The sequence below is a fragment of the Hemicordylus capensis genome, chromosome 4 (assembly GCF_027244095.1).
Source record: "Hemicordylus capensis ecotype Gifberg chromosome 4, rHemCap1.1.pri, whole genome shotgun sequence".
Lineage (NCBI taxonomy): Eukaryota > Metazoa > Chordata > Lepidosauria > Squamata > Cordylidae > Hemicordylus > Hemicordylus capensis.
The window spans coordinates 207,947,208-207,963,202 of NC_069660.1; positions in this window are offsets into that span (position 1 = coordinate 207,947,208).

A 15,995-nucleotide genomic window follows, 5' to 3' on the forward strand; every position below is an offset into this window, starting at 1 on the left:
ATTTGATGTCTCCTCCTGTCTTCCTTTCTCTCCTTCATGTTGGCTTCATCGGGGCGTAGCTAGGGGAGAGGGGGCCCTTGTTCATCCCTCTCTCTGGCGGCCCCCCAGAGTGAAGGAGATAATGAAGAAAATAGGCAAGAGTGGAGCTGGAGGGCCCTCAGGAGCTAGGGGCCCATGTTCTTTGAACCCTTTTGCTCAATTATAGCTACGTCCCTATTTGAGGGGTCTTTTTAAACACGGATTGCCTAGCACTTTTCCACACTGACTCTTATTGACCATTTTGTTATGTGATGTATATTTAATATGCATGTTTTGGGCAAAGCTGTCAAAACAATGGAGTGCTACTGAAGTAATATTTCCAGATCATAAGGGTGGGGGGAGGACTGTTAAGGAGGACATTATCATTGTCTATCTTTGTCACACAATAGCCCAGTTCAGGCTGTAAGAAAAAAGGACAGTGAGCATGAGTACACCATCCAAAGTGTGTCCAGAAGTCCTGCCCTCAGTGCTGATGTGCCAGGAAACCTCACCTCTTTGTGTGCTCTCCACAGTTATGACAGTCATCTGAAGAGGCAAAGACTGTAAACATGATGGAAGGCATTTCTATGTTCGGCGCCTGGAGTGGGTATTTCCACGACCTGCCTCTTCTCACAAAACACTGTAACCGTGCAGAGCGTGCAGGGGTGTGTGTAATGCTTTCCAGCACATCAGTGCCAGAGGCGGGACTTCCATTTGCGTTTTGGAGGGTGTACTTGTGTACATAGTTCTTATAAAAAACCTTGACAGGGCTAGTGTCTTGTGACATTTCAGAATATTAATTTTCTAAGGCATACCCATGGCTAATCCCGTGCGTGGCAGCTCTCGTGAGAGTTCACAAGCAGAAGCACCTGATTGGACAGTGGGGATTCCATATGCAGATAGAGAGGAAGAGCTTGTGATGGTTAAGGTCAGTTGGAATGCAACTGTTACTAGTAGGAAGATGTTCTTGATTATAGAGAAGAAGAAGAAGAAGAAGAAGAAAAGGATAGTGGGCAGGGGTCTGCAAGGAGGGGTTGTGAGGGAGGAAAGAGCCCCTTCAGGAGAAGGAGGCTGCCATTGTATGAATTAGATGAGGAAACAAGATGAACAAGATCTGTTAACTCAGGGAGGGAGGGAGAGAGAGAGAGAACATAAAGGGAGGGGGGAAAGAATGGAGAAGAGTGAGTGGAGGAGAAAGAAAGAGAGAAAAAGAAGGGAGGGCAAGAGAGACAAAGCCGTGGGGCGGGCCCTAGCCTAAAAATGTATTTGTTTGGCTTGGTCTTCTAAGGTTTGTAAAGTGTTTTTGTAAAGTATTTTAATTGGTTTTAAATGGTTTTAATTGTTTTTGAATTGTTTTTAGCACTGTGTTTTGAATTGTGTGTTTTAATGTCTTTTAAAGTTCTTGTACAAAGCCTTTGGATGGGCAGTTTATAAACGTAATAAATAAATAAATAGCTTGTCAGCAGCATGAGGTGAATAAGTAGCCATGGTGGCAGCGGCAGCAAGGAAGGGTCCTGTCAACCATTGCTGCTGTTTGGGGCTACCAGGGCCATTCGCGGAGGGAGGCAAGCAGGCTGGCAGGCAAGGGACGGGCCTGGGCCTAGCCCATCGGTGGCCTGAGGGGAATGAGCGGCCATTGCGGTGGTGGCAGCAAGGAAGGGCTCCTGTGGGGAGGAGCAGGAGCGGAGTGGGGCTAGGGCGAGGAGGTCTCTGGAGATGGGGGGCTGCAGCTTGGACAATAGGCACCAGCAACGCTGCAGCTGCGACCATGAGAGGTGAGGGGGTGGAGTAAAGGGATGGAGGAGTGATCAAGAGGGGTGAGGGGGATGGAAGCAATGGGATGGAGGAGGAGCAGGAGCGCAGCTCAGGTGAGGGTGGAGAGATCTATGATGTAGGGGGCTGTGGCAGGGTGAGGGGAGCAATCAAATACTAGTGTGCAGATGCTCTGTGCAGGTTAAGCTAGTTTCAGAATATTCTTCTGTCCTTCAAAAGGAGTATGTTTTTACTAATGAAACAAACACTGACCTGCTGGTATGCCTGCCTACGCAAAAAAGAAAGAAAGAAACCACAAAAAACTTCAGTGACGAAATAGCCACTTGCCTAACGCCAGACATAAGAGGAAGGGTTTCACTCTTTCCTGGCAGAGATGTTGTATTTAAAGCACTGGCTCCACCTGTTCTAAAACCTCAAGTTCATTATTCCATATAATTGCTAATAAGTGTTGGATTTTGGCTGGCAACTGTTGCATTCTAACAATTAGGTAAGTACCCAAAAATATACTATGAAAAGGGCACTTTCTTATTTTATCGTTTAAAAGGTTCTGGTTTCTCTAGAAAATACCCCTCATTCATCCTGAGGGACTTGTAAAATAATTAATTAGGAAATACTTTTCTGAAGCAATCCAGTTTTTGAATGTCTGAAGAACACAACAGGATGTAGTACACATAAAATGCCTCGAGGCAAACAGATTGCAAAAGTATAAGATTTGAGTTGATCAATATTTCCTGCAATGGGTGGAAAATAGATTATTTCAATAAAGATGACTAGATTTTAGAAGACACTACAGGACACCATTGTTATCTGTGGTTTAGTGGGTTGTGGTTTCATGGCCTTAGAGACTCAGTTTCTTTATCCACAGCATAAAATATAGACAATTTTTGCCTATATACAGTTCTTGAGTGGCTGGACATGACTTCTGATGTCATTTCTGGCAGCCATTTTGAAGCACAGAGCCACTTAGTGGCTCTTGGTTTTTTTAAGTTTTAAAGTTTTAAAAAAGAGCATTTGGGAGCATTCCTGGAGACCTGGAGATCAAGGTAATATGCTTTCCTACCCTTATTTCTGCCCCTTCCTACTTTTTTAGTGTTTTTTTTAAGCTCATAGAACCTAGCTCCCCAATCTCCATAGATTGTTATTCACTATTTCATTCTACAGAAATTGGCGGGATCAGAACCCCCATGAATAACAAGGGCCACCTGTATCCACATTATAAGGAAATACTTCTTAATGTAGATGCCAATTTCTTCCTTCCTCTGTATTTTTCAGCCTTGGGCTCAGTTCTTATCAGTTTTTTGACTGAATACTGAGAAATATAAGAACAATGATGATGGAACTGATACGCGTGCCTTGTTAGCATTAGTTACGCCATTTTGGTTTTAAAATAGAACTGTCTCTCATTTCACAGTTGCTTGTCATTCTGGGTAGAAAATAGTTGTTTTTTGTTCTTAGCCCTCCTCTCCCTTTATCCTTGAGAACTTGTAACAATCACCAGAAGGCGCCTCCAGCCTTATTCGTTGATTCAGTGGCGGGAAAACTTCTGAAAAGAGTAGTCTAGAAGACAAACTAACATTTAGGTCTCAAACAAAGGAAGGTTGTATTTCCAATGTACTAATATGATGATGCGGTGATGTGGACACCTGGCAAGACTGTTGCTGAATGCGTCCATGCATCCATCTTGTATCTATTTGCTATAAAAACCCTGGGAATCCTCCATTTTGTCACTTCCCAGTTGCGAATTGATTCCCAGAAGAGTCTACGCTGTTTTACTCTGCAGAGGTAAAATAAAGCGTTGAAAAAGGTCTTCTCTTGGTTCGTTTATTGGCTTACAAGCGTACCAGGTAATAGGCCCAAAACCTTTCTAGTCCAGCATCCTGTTTCATACAGTGGCCCATCAGATGTCTCTGAGAAGCTCACAGGGTATGCATTCACATATTGGGCAGATTTATCCCTAAGTCCTTTCAGCTATCGGGGAGCACTTTACACACAATCTGGGTTTTTCACTGTGTGTTAGAGTGCAGCCTGATTTATATCTGGGGTATTATTTGTTTGTTTGTTGTTTAGAATATTTATACCCTGCCCCTCCAGTACACTACTGCTCGGGGTGGCTCACAACATTAAAATAGATACAGTATACAATAAAAGTAATACAATTAACCAAATTGAATAAACAAGTGAAAAGTCAGGTTAAAAACCACCATCAGTATTAAGTTCAAATTAAAAGTTGTTTTTAAAAGCTAAGAAATAAGAATTATACAAACTAAAGAACCTACCAGATATCGATTCTACCAGGGTAAAAAATAATCCACTTTTTGCATGGGGTTTTTGGGATAACTTTGAGTAAAGCCTCACAGAAAATTTATGGTAAAGTCTGTGGTGTGGAGAACTCCCTTTCTTATGAGGCAAGGCTACAACACCTAGGGCTTTTTAGTTGAGAAAAAAGATGACTGAGGGGAGACATGACAGAGTTCTATAAAACCATGCATGCTGTGGAGAAAGTTGATAGAGAGAATCTCCCCCACTCTTGCATAACACTAGAACCAGAGGTCATCCCATGAAACTGGTTGCCAAGGAGATTAGGACTGAGATAATGAAGTACTTTTTCAAACATTGCATAATTAACAATAAATTCATGGAGGACAGGTCTATCACTGGCTACTAGTCTGTAGGGGTGTGCACGGAACCGCACAGCTGCGGTCCAGCACTGTGGAGGGGGTTCCTTTAAGGGCGGGGAGGATTTACTTACCCCTCCCGCCGCTTTGCCCCCTCCAGCTCTCGTAATTACTGTAGAAATTGGGGCGGCAGGATACCTCCCTGCCACCTCTTCTTGGCTGCTCAATGTAAAAGGCCCCGATAAGCCTTCTGCACACGCGCACGCCGCACGCGAGCTTCACGTCTCCCGGAGGCCCGGTCTACCCGGCCTCGGCCCCTGCCGGTATCCTGCCGCCCCAATTTCTACAGTAATTACGAGAGCTGGAGGGGGCAAAGCGGCGGGAGGGGTAAGTAAACCCTCCCCACCCTTAAAGGAACCCCCTCCACCCGGACCGGACCGGCCAGGTCCGAACCAGTCCGGACGGTCCAGACCCATCCCTACTAGTCTGAGGGCTGTAGGCCACCTCCAGCCTCAGAGGTATGATGCCTCTAAATACTAGTTATGGGGGAGTAACAATAGGAGAGAGAGCATGTCCTCAGCTCTTGCCTGTGGGCTTCCCAGAGGCATCTGGGGGCCACTGCGTGAAACAGGATGCTGAACTAGATGGGACTTGGGCCTGATTCATCAGGTCTGTTCTTATGTTCAAAGTCTATTGTACAGGTGACCAATAACTCCTCTTATAGAATTACTTTGGATCACTTTCAGTTTGTGACTCCTGAAGATGTGGAAAAACTGCTTTGAATGGTCTGTCCTACAACCTGTTCTCTTGACCCTTGCTCAACTTAGCTCATTTCATCTGGTAATCACATTTATTTATTTATTTCATTTATTATTAAATTTATTAGAGAGGGTCTGGTATAAGTATTATAATTGCTTCTCTGAGGGAGGGCAGGGTGACTCCTTGTCTTAAGGAGGCTAGTATTAGACCTTAATTGAAGAAACCTGCATTGTGTTGCAGAGTGTGTTCTGTCTGCGTTATGTACAGAGCTAATATCAGTGAAAGTGCTTTAAGATAACTTTACTTGTGAGACAAAGGCACTCAGAAATCAGTACAGAACTTGCTGACTCATACTCATAGGAGCAGGAACAAACAGGAACAGGAAGGAGAATAGAAACTCCTAGCTAGCCCAACCAATACAGAGGAAACTATTGTGCCCCCTCTGGCTTCATAGTAGATCACATGCAAACAATACAGTAAGCTAGGCTGCAGCTGTTGCATATCCCAACACATTGGACCCATCGGAGTTGGCTAATTACAGACCCGTTTCTAATCTTCCATGGTTGGGCAAGGTGACTGAGTGGGAGATGGTCTCTCAGCTCCAGGCAGTTTTGGATGACACAGATTATCTTGACCCATTTCAAACTGGCTTTCGAGGGAGCACATCAGCCTTTTCTGAAACCAGCTTGAACACCTGGCATTTCCCTTTCCACATAGGGCTCTAATCTTCATTGGATGATCCTGAGCATTATTTTGCTAGCATGTGAAGTTAAGGATATTGTGTGATGGTTTGCACAATCTGTTAAATCTCCTTTCTTTGGTATGGGTGTGTAGATTGACCTCTTCCAATCTGTTGGCCACTGTGTCATTCTCCAAATTTGCTGGCATAGTTTGGTTAGAGCCTTGACTGATTCTTCTTCTGTTGCCTGCCAGATTTCTGTAGCGTTTCCATCAATTCCTGTAGCCTTCCGACTTGGTAATGACCAGCATGCTGATCTTACTGCATCTTCCCGTACTAGAGGTTCTTGCAAGTAGATAATATCTTCTAGAGTATCTTGGATGTTGACGTCCCTGCTGTACAGATTTTCAGTATACTCCTTCCATCTCTGTTTGATCTTCTCTGAATCAGTTACTATCTGTCCTTTGGCATCCCTTAACATACCAATTCGAGGTTGGAACCTCCCTCTGAGTTCAGAGATCTTTTGGAAAACTTGTCTTGTTCTTCCGTGTCTATTTCCATTCTCAAGGTCTTTATAGATGTAATTGTAGTACTGCTCTTTGTCTCTTTTAACAGCTTTCTGAAATTCCCTATTAAGTTCCTTCCTGAGGTCTTTATCTCGCTTGACTTTGGCTTCTCTCCTCTTCTTGGCAATTTCCACTGTCTGTTCTGACATCAATTTTTCTTTCTTCTGTTTCTTGGTCTTTGGCAGTCTCTTTTCACATTTGTCTTTAACAGCTTATTTAATTTCATTCCACAGTTCCTCTGGTTCCCTATCAATGAGGTTCAGAACTTCAAAGCAGTTCCTGATGTTCTCCTTGAAAATGGTGGGTATGTTCTCAAGATCATATCAAGGCAGCTGGATAACTTTGTTTTTCCACTTTAGCTTGACTTGGAACTTGCACATGAGCAGTTCGTGATCTGTTCCACAATCGGCCCCCGACCATGTTTTCGCTGTTATAACTGAGCTCTTCCACCTCCTTGCACCAATAATGTAATCAATTTGATATCTGTGTACTCCATCTGGTGATGTCCATGTGTATAGGTGCCGCTTTGAAGAACGTGTTAGCAATAAATAGATCATTGGGTTGGTAGAAACTAATGAGTCATTCTCCTGCTTTGTTTCTGTTTCCTAGGCCATATAGGCCGACTGTGTTTTCCTCCTTACCTTTTCCAACTTTGGCATTCCAGTCTCCAACCACCAGCATCACATCTTGCTTGCATGTTCTGTCATCAACTACTTATGATTAATCTCTTTTCTCTTTCTTCACTCTGTTTCTTGCTTCTCTTGTCTTCTCCCACTCCATTCCTGATTTATTTATTTCAGAGGATTAGTATGTGCTTTAATATCTAGTGGTGTACAATGTAAATGTGGCAATATCAAAGCTATGTTTTCTTTCTACATGTGGAGGAATATTTATATGTTTATTTCTGAGATGCAAATTGTGATGAAGATAGTAATGGAATTGGACATTTTTTTCTTGGCCGGCCAATCCTCTCAAATTAGCTACCTTAAAAGTAAACTATATACTGTTATTTGTTGAAAAAATTAAATGGGGACTCTGACTTTTGTTCCATTTGGTTTGGTTGAGTAATTTAGTCCCAGGTGATTGAAAATGAATTATCTGATTTCTGTCTGCCAGCTGCTTTAAGCGATACTCTGATTTTCAGTGTTCAGACTGGCAATTTAGTTGCCAAAGGATTCTGCAGTTTATGAGTTAATTAAAAGTCTCTAAGCTGTACTCTGTTCTCATTTATATTAGTACAAAACATCTGGGCTAGCTACATTAAAGTCAGTGGAATTTTTCAATGAATAAAGTGGGATGAGTAAAAGCAGGTTAAAACTGCAATTCACAGAGCAGTTAAACCAGAAAATTTGGTATCAGGGGGGCAGCCAAATCTACCCTATGCTCCTGCTAAGTTGGCCATGCTTGCACTTCTGTTTTCACCCATGCAAGCTAGCTGGGAGCTTCTTACTTGGCTAAGACAGGTTATGAAGTAATTTAAGTATAAGGTTTTGGCCTTAATAGATTTGTGTTTTGGACTGATTTCAAGCAATATACACTGGACTTCTTCATTAAATTCTGTTTTGAACAGTGGCCCTGTTCGCACAATTTGTCTAGCCCTTTATTACAGAGCCACAGATCCAGAAATCAGGGGGAGCAGCAGGTGCTTTCAATTATAGTTAGAGAAAGGCTCAATGGATTGATGTTGAAACGTGGCAGTGGAAGATTGGTGGGGCTGAGGATAAACTATGCCAATTTTGAGATACAAAAGATAAAAATTGGCTTATTTATAGGACTTTAAAATTTGACGATGGACTCCAGAATGTGATTTTTGTGTGTGTCTTTTTTTTCTCATAGAATTTGCTGGGGTTGGACTTCATTTGTGATTTTTTTTTGGGGGGGGGGTACTCTATCTTTTAGGAAATGTGTTTTGTTTAGGTCAAGGGGGATGTCTAATATGAGTTTGCCCTAGTAGTCATGTTCAGTGTTTGTAATTTTTATTTTAAAATGTGATTAACCATCCCATTTTACCCTATGGGACTCATAAGATCTGTCACCACATCTTTCAAACCTGTGTTGCTTAGCAACTGGTTCCCCTAGCTACTTCTAGAGAGGAGGAGGAGAAATAACCTGTGGCTGCCTGAGGAACTCATAGGCTTGTGAATGCTCCTTCAATAAGTACATTACTGAACTTTGGTGTTTGGTGTGTGTCAGTCTTGAGTAACTTGTTTTAGAATATAACTTCCATTATCCCTGGCTTTCAACCATTATGGCTGGGAATAATGGGAATTATAGACCAAAAACAGTAAGTTACCCAGGACTGGTGTGTGCATTTGGGGTATGTGAGAGGAGTTGTTTTTTTTAAATGGGTTCCTAGTACTTTCCTCATCTTGTCCCTCAACTAAAATTATTGTTATGGGGTTACCCCTTTCAGCATAATTTCTCCCTTCTTGGCTGTGTCTCTCTCTGCATGCCTCTCAAATAGATAGCTGTACATTTTACCCCACAAGGCAAACAGTAGTTTCAGGTAAGCAACTTTAATCAGAATTAAGAGCAGAGTAAGCCAATTTTCCAGCCAGTTGTCAACACTGAGAATTAATTGACCATTTGGAGAATAGTCAACAAAAATTTACATGAATAATTTTGAAAATACCTAGAACAAATGCACAATTAACCAAGCAAAATATTAAGAGAACAGAATTTTGCATCAGAGTCTGTGCAAAATTTAAAACAGAGTAGTGGACTCATCTCCCTCACACTGCATATAATTATTCTATCACAATGAAATGAATACTTCCTGATTTTCCCGTGAGATGCTGCTTGTCAAGCAGAATCTAACATTTACGATGGCAATTGCCATAGTGATGGCAAGGACCACTCTCTTGTAAAATTTAAATTGTGAATGGCAGGAAGTTAGCAAAATTTTAATGGTTGTAGTCCACAGTGGAAGAATTAATTGTGTGAAGTAGATTGGTCCATTGGTTTATTTTAAATTGAGATTAAATGGAAAATCTCAATGGAGTTAATTAGCTCAATTTAGTTTCTCAGTTTTAATTTCAAGTTTGCCTGATCAGAGAGTTGTAGGCCTTTAGCCTTCTCAAAATGTAATCACATTCCATTAACAGGAAAACTTTAGTTAACATGTTGTGCTAAGGGCTTTCCGTGCTCACAAGTTCCAAAATGCTGAGAAACTGTGGCTGTTAAGCACCTGGCCCTTAACAGACACATTATTTAGGTGATATGGTATGGTAACCTATGCTGTGGCTGATTCCAACCAGGGTGGATTTGATTTAAATCAAACTGATTTAAATCACTAGCCGGGTGGATAAAAATCAATGATTTTTTTTAAAAAAAATAAAAAAATGGATTTAAATAAAAAAATCCGATTTAAATAAAAAAATCTGATTTTTTTGATTTTTTTAAAAAAATCATTGATTTTTATCCACCCTGCTATTGATTTAAATTGTGATTTAAATCGTGATTTAAATCAGTTTGATTTAAATCAAATCCACCCTGATTCCAATTCACCTTTACCTTGGAGCTGGATGCCTGTCACTAGCTGCTGTTTCCCTTGTAACATCTCCTACTCCTCTATGAAGGAAGGAAGACTCCAAGTGCTTCTACTTCAACCATAACTGGTCAATAGAGCCCTGGAACCTAAGGGGTATACTCGTGAGTCAAATGGGCCGTAACCCAAAATTTGGCTTTTAAAAAGCCAAATCTGGCAACAGAGCCCTGAAGCCCTCCTCCCTCATCACAGTACTGCTAGATGTCCTCACAAAGGCTTCTGAGGTTGTGAGCTGCTATTCATTACAAGTGTCAGCCCCCAACATCTCTTCACCTTCGAGATGGCAACCCATCTTTGCCAGAGGCTTGTGAACTGGCCAAAGGCTTGTGAACTGAGGCTGAGTCATTGTAAGCCGCACTTCTGCTAGATCAGGTATTTTCTACTAGACTTGTGGAAAACACTGGTGTGCATTCACCAAAACGCTGCTCTGAATGTGGAGTGTGCAACAGTGCATAATGTCTGTTGTGTGTAGAGGGGGTTAGAAAATCTGTACCCCAACAATAGTCATGGAAAGGATTTGCTTTAGGCCTCAAAAATCAGAGGTATGAGTTTTGCTAAAATCCTGATGCCACATCAACTGTTTGCTCAAGCATGACTCAGTTCAACTTAGTCAGGGAAATGCTTAGTCAAGCACAGTCAGGGAAATAGCAGGAAATAGCAGGTTACTGGCTGAAGACCGAGACAGGCAAAACAATAAAGATCAGCACCCCAAAGAAGAAAGGGAATTTGTTCTGGAAAGATATGTGTCCTAAGAGACTCCTGAGATGGCAGGCAGCCAAAGCCTGACCTCGTGGGACCAACCTGACCCAGATGAAACCTTGAGGACTTTCCAGCATGCTGAATGAGTGGGTCTTTTTGCCCCATCCTCCAGAAGTAGGGTGATCAGGAGAAGATTATACTAGGAAGATGCCTCCTTTGAAGTTTAAGAACATAAGAACAGCCCTGCCGGATCAGGCCCAAGGCCCATCTTGTCCAGCATCCTGTTTCGCACAGTGGCCCACCAGATGCCACTGGGAGCCTACAGGCAGCAGTTGAGGGCATGCCCTCTCTCCTGCTTACTTCCCTGCAACTGGTATTCAGAGGCATCCTGCCTCTGAGGCTAGAGGTGTCCTATAGCCCTCCAGCTAGTAGCCGATGATAGACCACTCCTCCATGAAGTTATCCAACCCCTTCTTAAAGCCATCCAGGTTGTTGGCTGTCACCACATCTTGTGGCAGAGAATTCCACAAGTTGTTTATGTGTTGTGTGAACATGTACTTCCATTTGTTGGTCCTAGATTTCCTGGCAATCAATTTCATGGGACTGGTTCTAGTGTTATGTGAGAGGGAGAAAAATCTCTATCCACTTTCTTGTTGGATAGAGAGAGCCTTGCTTGTTCTCCCCCAGCAGGGCCTGTTTTTCTATGTGCTTTACAGTTTTATCCTTGAGAATGCTTTCCATCAATTTGCTTGCAACAGATATTAAGCTAAACAGCCTGTAATTTCCCGGATCACCCCTGGATCCCTTTTTGAAAATTGGTGTTAAGTTTGACTGTAAAGGAGATCCTGTGGGGAAACTAAAGCAGAGAAGCCTCCATCTGGAACTAGGATGCACATGCACCATGTTTCTCTGTCCTGCTCAAGCACCAACTAATTATTGGAGTCTGGCCAAAGTTAGAGTAAATATACATGTGTGAGTGAATGAGGTACATCATTATGTCTTGTTACTGAAAAGTGGATTTTTGTCTTTGTTGCTGCTACTATGATTTTTGCCATCATCATTATTGTCACGGCTGCCAGTGCTTATTATGTTTACCTTTGTGCAACCCATGCCATAATATAAGTTCTAAACATTAATGTCAAAATTATATAAGGCCTCTAGTGTCTTCTTCCCTCTAATGCTCTGGTAGCGGGTGGTGCGAAAGAGAAACCATGTGACTGGATCCCCACTGAACCCAAAGAATCTATGCCAGAACCAGAAGCAGGTTCAGAAGGGGATACAGATTTAGAAGGGGCTGCACAGCATGAGAGTGAGACTCTCACTCATTACCAAAGGAGGAGACACACAAGAACCCATCACATGGCGAGATATAGAAAAGATGCCAAGTGATGAAGCTGAGAAATGGAGAAAAGCAGCATTAGAAGAAATTGATTCCCTGCACAAATATGAGAATTGGAGACTTGTGGAACTACCCTCTGGAAGAAAGACTGTGGGATGCAAGTGGGTCTTCAAAGACAAGCAGGATGCAGAAGGAGATGTACAGCACTACAAGGCCAGATTAGTAGCCAAAGGATACTCCCAAATCTATGGTGAGAACTATGATGAGATCTTTGCACCAGTTGTGAAACACACTTCAGTTAGGGCACTGCTCAGCATGGTAGCAGCCAGAAAGATGCAAGTTGACCACTTGGAGGTAAAGATTGCCTTCCTTCATGGGGAAATCGAGGAGGACATCTACATGCAACAGCCACCAGGCTTTGAGGTACCTGGAAAGAAGGGGCTTGTGTGCAAACTACAAAAGAGCATCTATGGCTTGAAGCAAGTAGCCAGAGCATGGATCAACTGTATCAATTGCTATTTTAAAAAGGGTTCATGCAAGGAAAAGCTGACCCCTGCCTATATTCAAGATTCAGAGACAATAGATGGACTTACATCCTGACTTATGTTGATGACTTGATCATTGCATATGAAGAAAAACAAGACATCCATGAGATTGTACAGCACCTGAACAAGGAAACAGAGGTGAAGGAACTTCTCCTGTTACCTTGGCATCCAAATAGAAAGAGAAGGAGATGGGACATTCCTTCTCAACCAGAAGCAGAAGATAAAAGATATTTTAGAATGCCTGGGACTGACAGATGCTAATGTAGTCAGTACATCAATGGATACAAATTTCTGGAAGCAAGATGGAGACAGCGAGTCTTTACCAGCCAATGACCAATACAGAAAGGTAATTGGAAAGCTTCTGTATATAGCCACAATAACAAGGCCAGTGTTATTCAGCCATGGGAATCCTGAGCAGAAAAGTAAGTGCACCAACCAACAATGATTGGATTGCAGTCAAAAGACTGGGAAGATAAGGGCACTGCACTCTATTCATTGGAGATTACAGCAAGCAGCAATCCCAGATTATTTGGATTCATGGATTCAGACTGGGGTGAAGACAGAACAGACCACAAGTCCACAAGTGGACACCTGTTCTTGTATGGAGGGGGTGGCCTAAGACGTTTGTGTTGGGAGGAGAAGGCGGGGCATGGCGCCAGATCAGCCTGTGGGGTTAAGAGCGCACAGCACTAGTGCACAGAAGTGCACTAGTGCACAGATGCTCTGTGTTGGCCCAGCTAGTTTGAATTTATTCCCCTGAAATCACATTATCCTGATTAACAGGTAAGCCACAGATCACCATGGAACACTGAGAATCAGTGGGATACTATTATTCCTGGATACAAACTCTACAGGAAGGACAGGGAAGGGAGGATTGAGGGTGGAGTAGCATTTTATATTAAAGAAGGGATAAAATTCAAGCAAGAAAAACTAGGAGTGTGCACGGACCGGTCCGGGGCCATACAAAAGGCCTCCGGACCGGTCTGGTGGGAGGGGGGAGTGTGTCTTTAAGGGGGGGGATAGCACTCCCCCCCCCCGCTGCTCTTCCCCCTCTGGCGCTGGATTTTCTTAAAACGTTCTTGGGGCGGCAGAGTTCCTCCCTGCTGCCCCTGCCCCCGTCGTTGTCTTTAAAGTTAGCAAGCCGAAAAAGCTGGAGCCACGCATACGCCCTTCGTGGCGCGCGCTCATTGCTGCTGCTGGCGCGTGCGTGCACTGCATACATCATTGTGACGTATGTGGCGGCGGCGAGCGTGCGTGCGCCGTGAAGGGCACATGCGTGGCTCCAGCTTTTTCGGCTTGCTAACTTTAAAGACAACGACGGGGGCAGGGGCAGCAGGGAGGAACTCTGCCGCCCCAAGAACGTTTTAAGAAAATCCAGCGCCAGAGGGAGAAGAACAGCGTGGGGGGGAGTGCTATCCCCCCCCTTAAAGACACACTCCACCCAGTGCCGGACCACGCCTCCGTGGTTCTGTGCACATCCCTAAGAAAAACTAGAAGGACCAGAGTCCTCCACAGAATCATTATGAGTGACGATACAAGGCCTGAAATGAAATGTGTTATTAGGGGCATGCTATCACCCTCCGGGTCAAAGTGCTGAGAGTGACTTTGCGTTGGAGAGGTGTCAAAGAGAGACAGAGCTGCAATAATGGATGACAATCACCCACAAAAGCCACCTAATGGTACAGTGGGGAAATGACTTGACTAGCAAGCCAGAGGTTGCTGGTTCGAATCCCCGCTGGAATGTTTCCCAAACTATGAGAAACACCTATATTGGGTAGCAGCGATACAGGAAGATGCTGAAAGGCATCGTCTCATACTGCGTGGGAGATGGCAATGGTAACCCACTCCTGTATTCTACCAAAGACAACCATATGGTTCTGTGGTTGCCAACTTGACTGCACAGTTTAGTTTATTCAATCACCCACACATAGATTAGGCAAATTCACATTCAGGTAATGACAAATTGCAAAATGTGCCTTAGAACTGTTGACTGCGGAACCAACCAGAGAGAAGGCAACTTTGGACTTAATCCTAAGTGAAGTCCAGGACTGGTGCGAGATGTCCTGAGCCTTTTGGAAGGGCAGTATAAATTTATAATTAATTAATTAATTAATGCAAGCTACCTGTAGCCAAAAATTGGTGGGACCATAAAATTGAAAAAGTTGTAGAAAATGAAGATGCAAAAATATTGTGGGACTTCCGACCACAAACAGACAAACATCTGCCACACAATACACCAGATATAACTGTTGTCAAGAAGAAAGAAAAACAAGTTAAAATAATCGACATAGCAATACCAGGGGATGGCAGAATAGAAGAAAAAGAAAGAGAAAAAAATCACAAAATACAAAGATCTACAAATTGAAATTGAAAGGCTGTGGCAGAAGAAGACCAAAATAATCCCAGTGGTAATTGGTGCCCTAGGTGCAATCCCAAAACAACTTGAAGAGCACCTCAATACCATAGGGGCCACAGAAATCACCATCAGTCAATTACAAAAAGCAACTTTATTGGGAACAGCCTATATTCTGCGATGATATCTATAATAACAGCAACAACACTGATAATAAAATTCAGCCATCCCAGGTCCTTGGGAAGGACTCGATGTCTGGCTAAAACAAACCAGTCAATAACACCTTGACTGTGTAGCAATAATAATAATAATGACGATGATAATGATGATGATGATGATATCAGAGTTGTCGAACTATTGGGGAACAGTGACTATAGTGTGAACCAATTCAGCTTATATGCAAGTGGAGCATTGCCAAGGAAGTCCAACAAAAATGCATTGGACTTCAGAAGAGGAAATTTATTTATTTTAAAAAGAGAGGACTGGTTAAAAAGAAGCTGAAAAGGAAAGTCAGGAGGGTCAAATCACTCCAGGAAGCATGGAACTTATTCAAAACCACAACAATAGAAGTTCAGTTGGAATATATGCCAAGAAGGAGGAAAGGTACCACCAAATTGTTAGCCAGCGTGTCTAACAAGTAGAGTCAGGGAAGTTCTAAAAGCCTTATGAAATGCCTGGAATAAGCTTTAAATGGCTATTAATAATAAAGATAGCCACACTTTTTGGAGAATTGTTTCTGTAACAAGCCGAGTTAACATGCCTTGTAGAATTCCGGCTAGATTGTGGGAAACCCACTTTTTTGCAGTTTATAATGATGCACAGCCTAGTCAGGTTTTTATACCACCTTTGATTGATGTGTTACCCCATTGGCCTCCTGTTACTCCTGCAGAAATAACGAATTTAGTAGGACGTTTAAAAACTGGAAAAGCCCCTGGTCCAGACCTTATTCTTTCCAAGCTATTAAAAGTTAATATAGAATGGTGGGCCTTAGTTTTAGCCAATTTACTTACATCTATTAATAGCACAGGAATTATACCAGAGCAACGGAAAACAGTAATAGTTGTTCCCATCTATATATTTATTTCTCCTGGGTGTGCCTTCG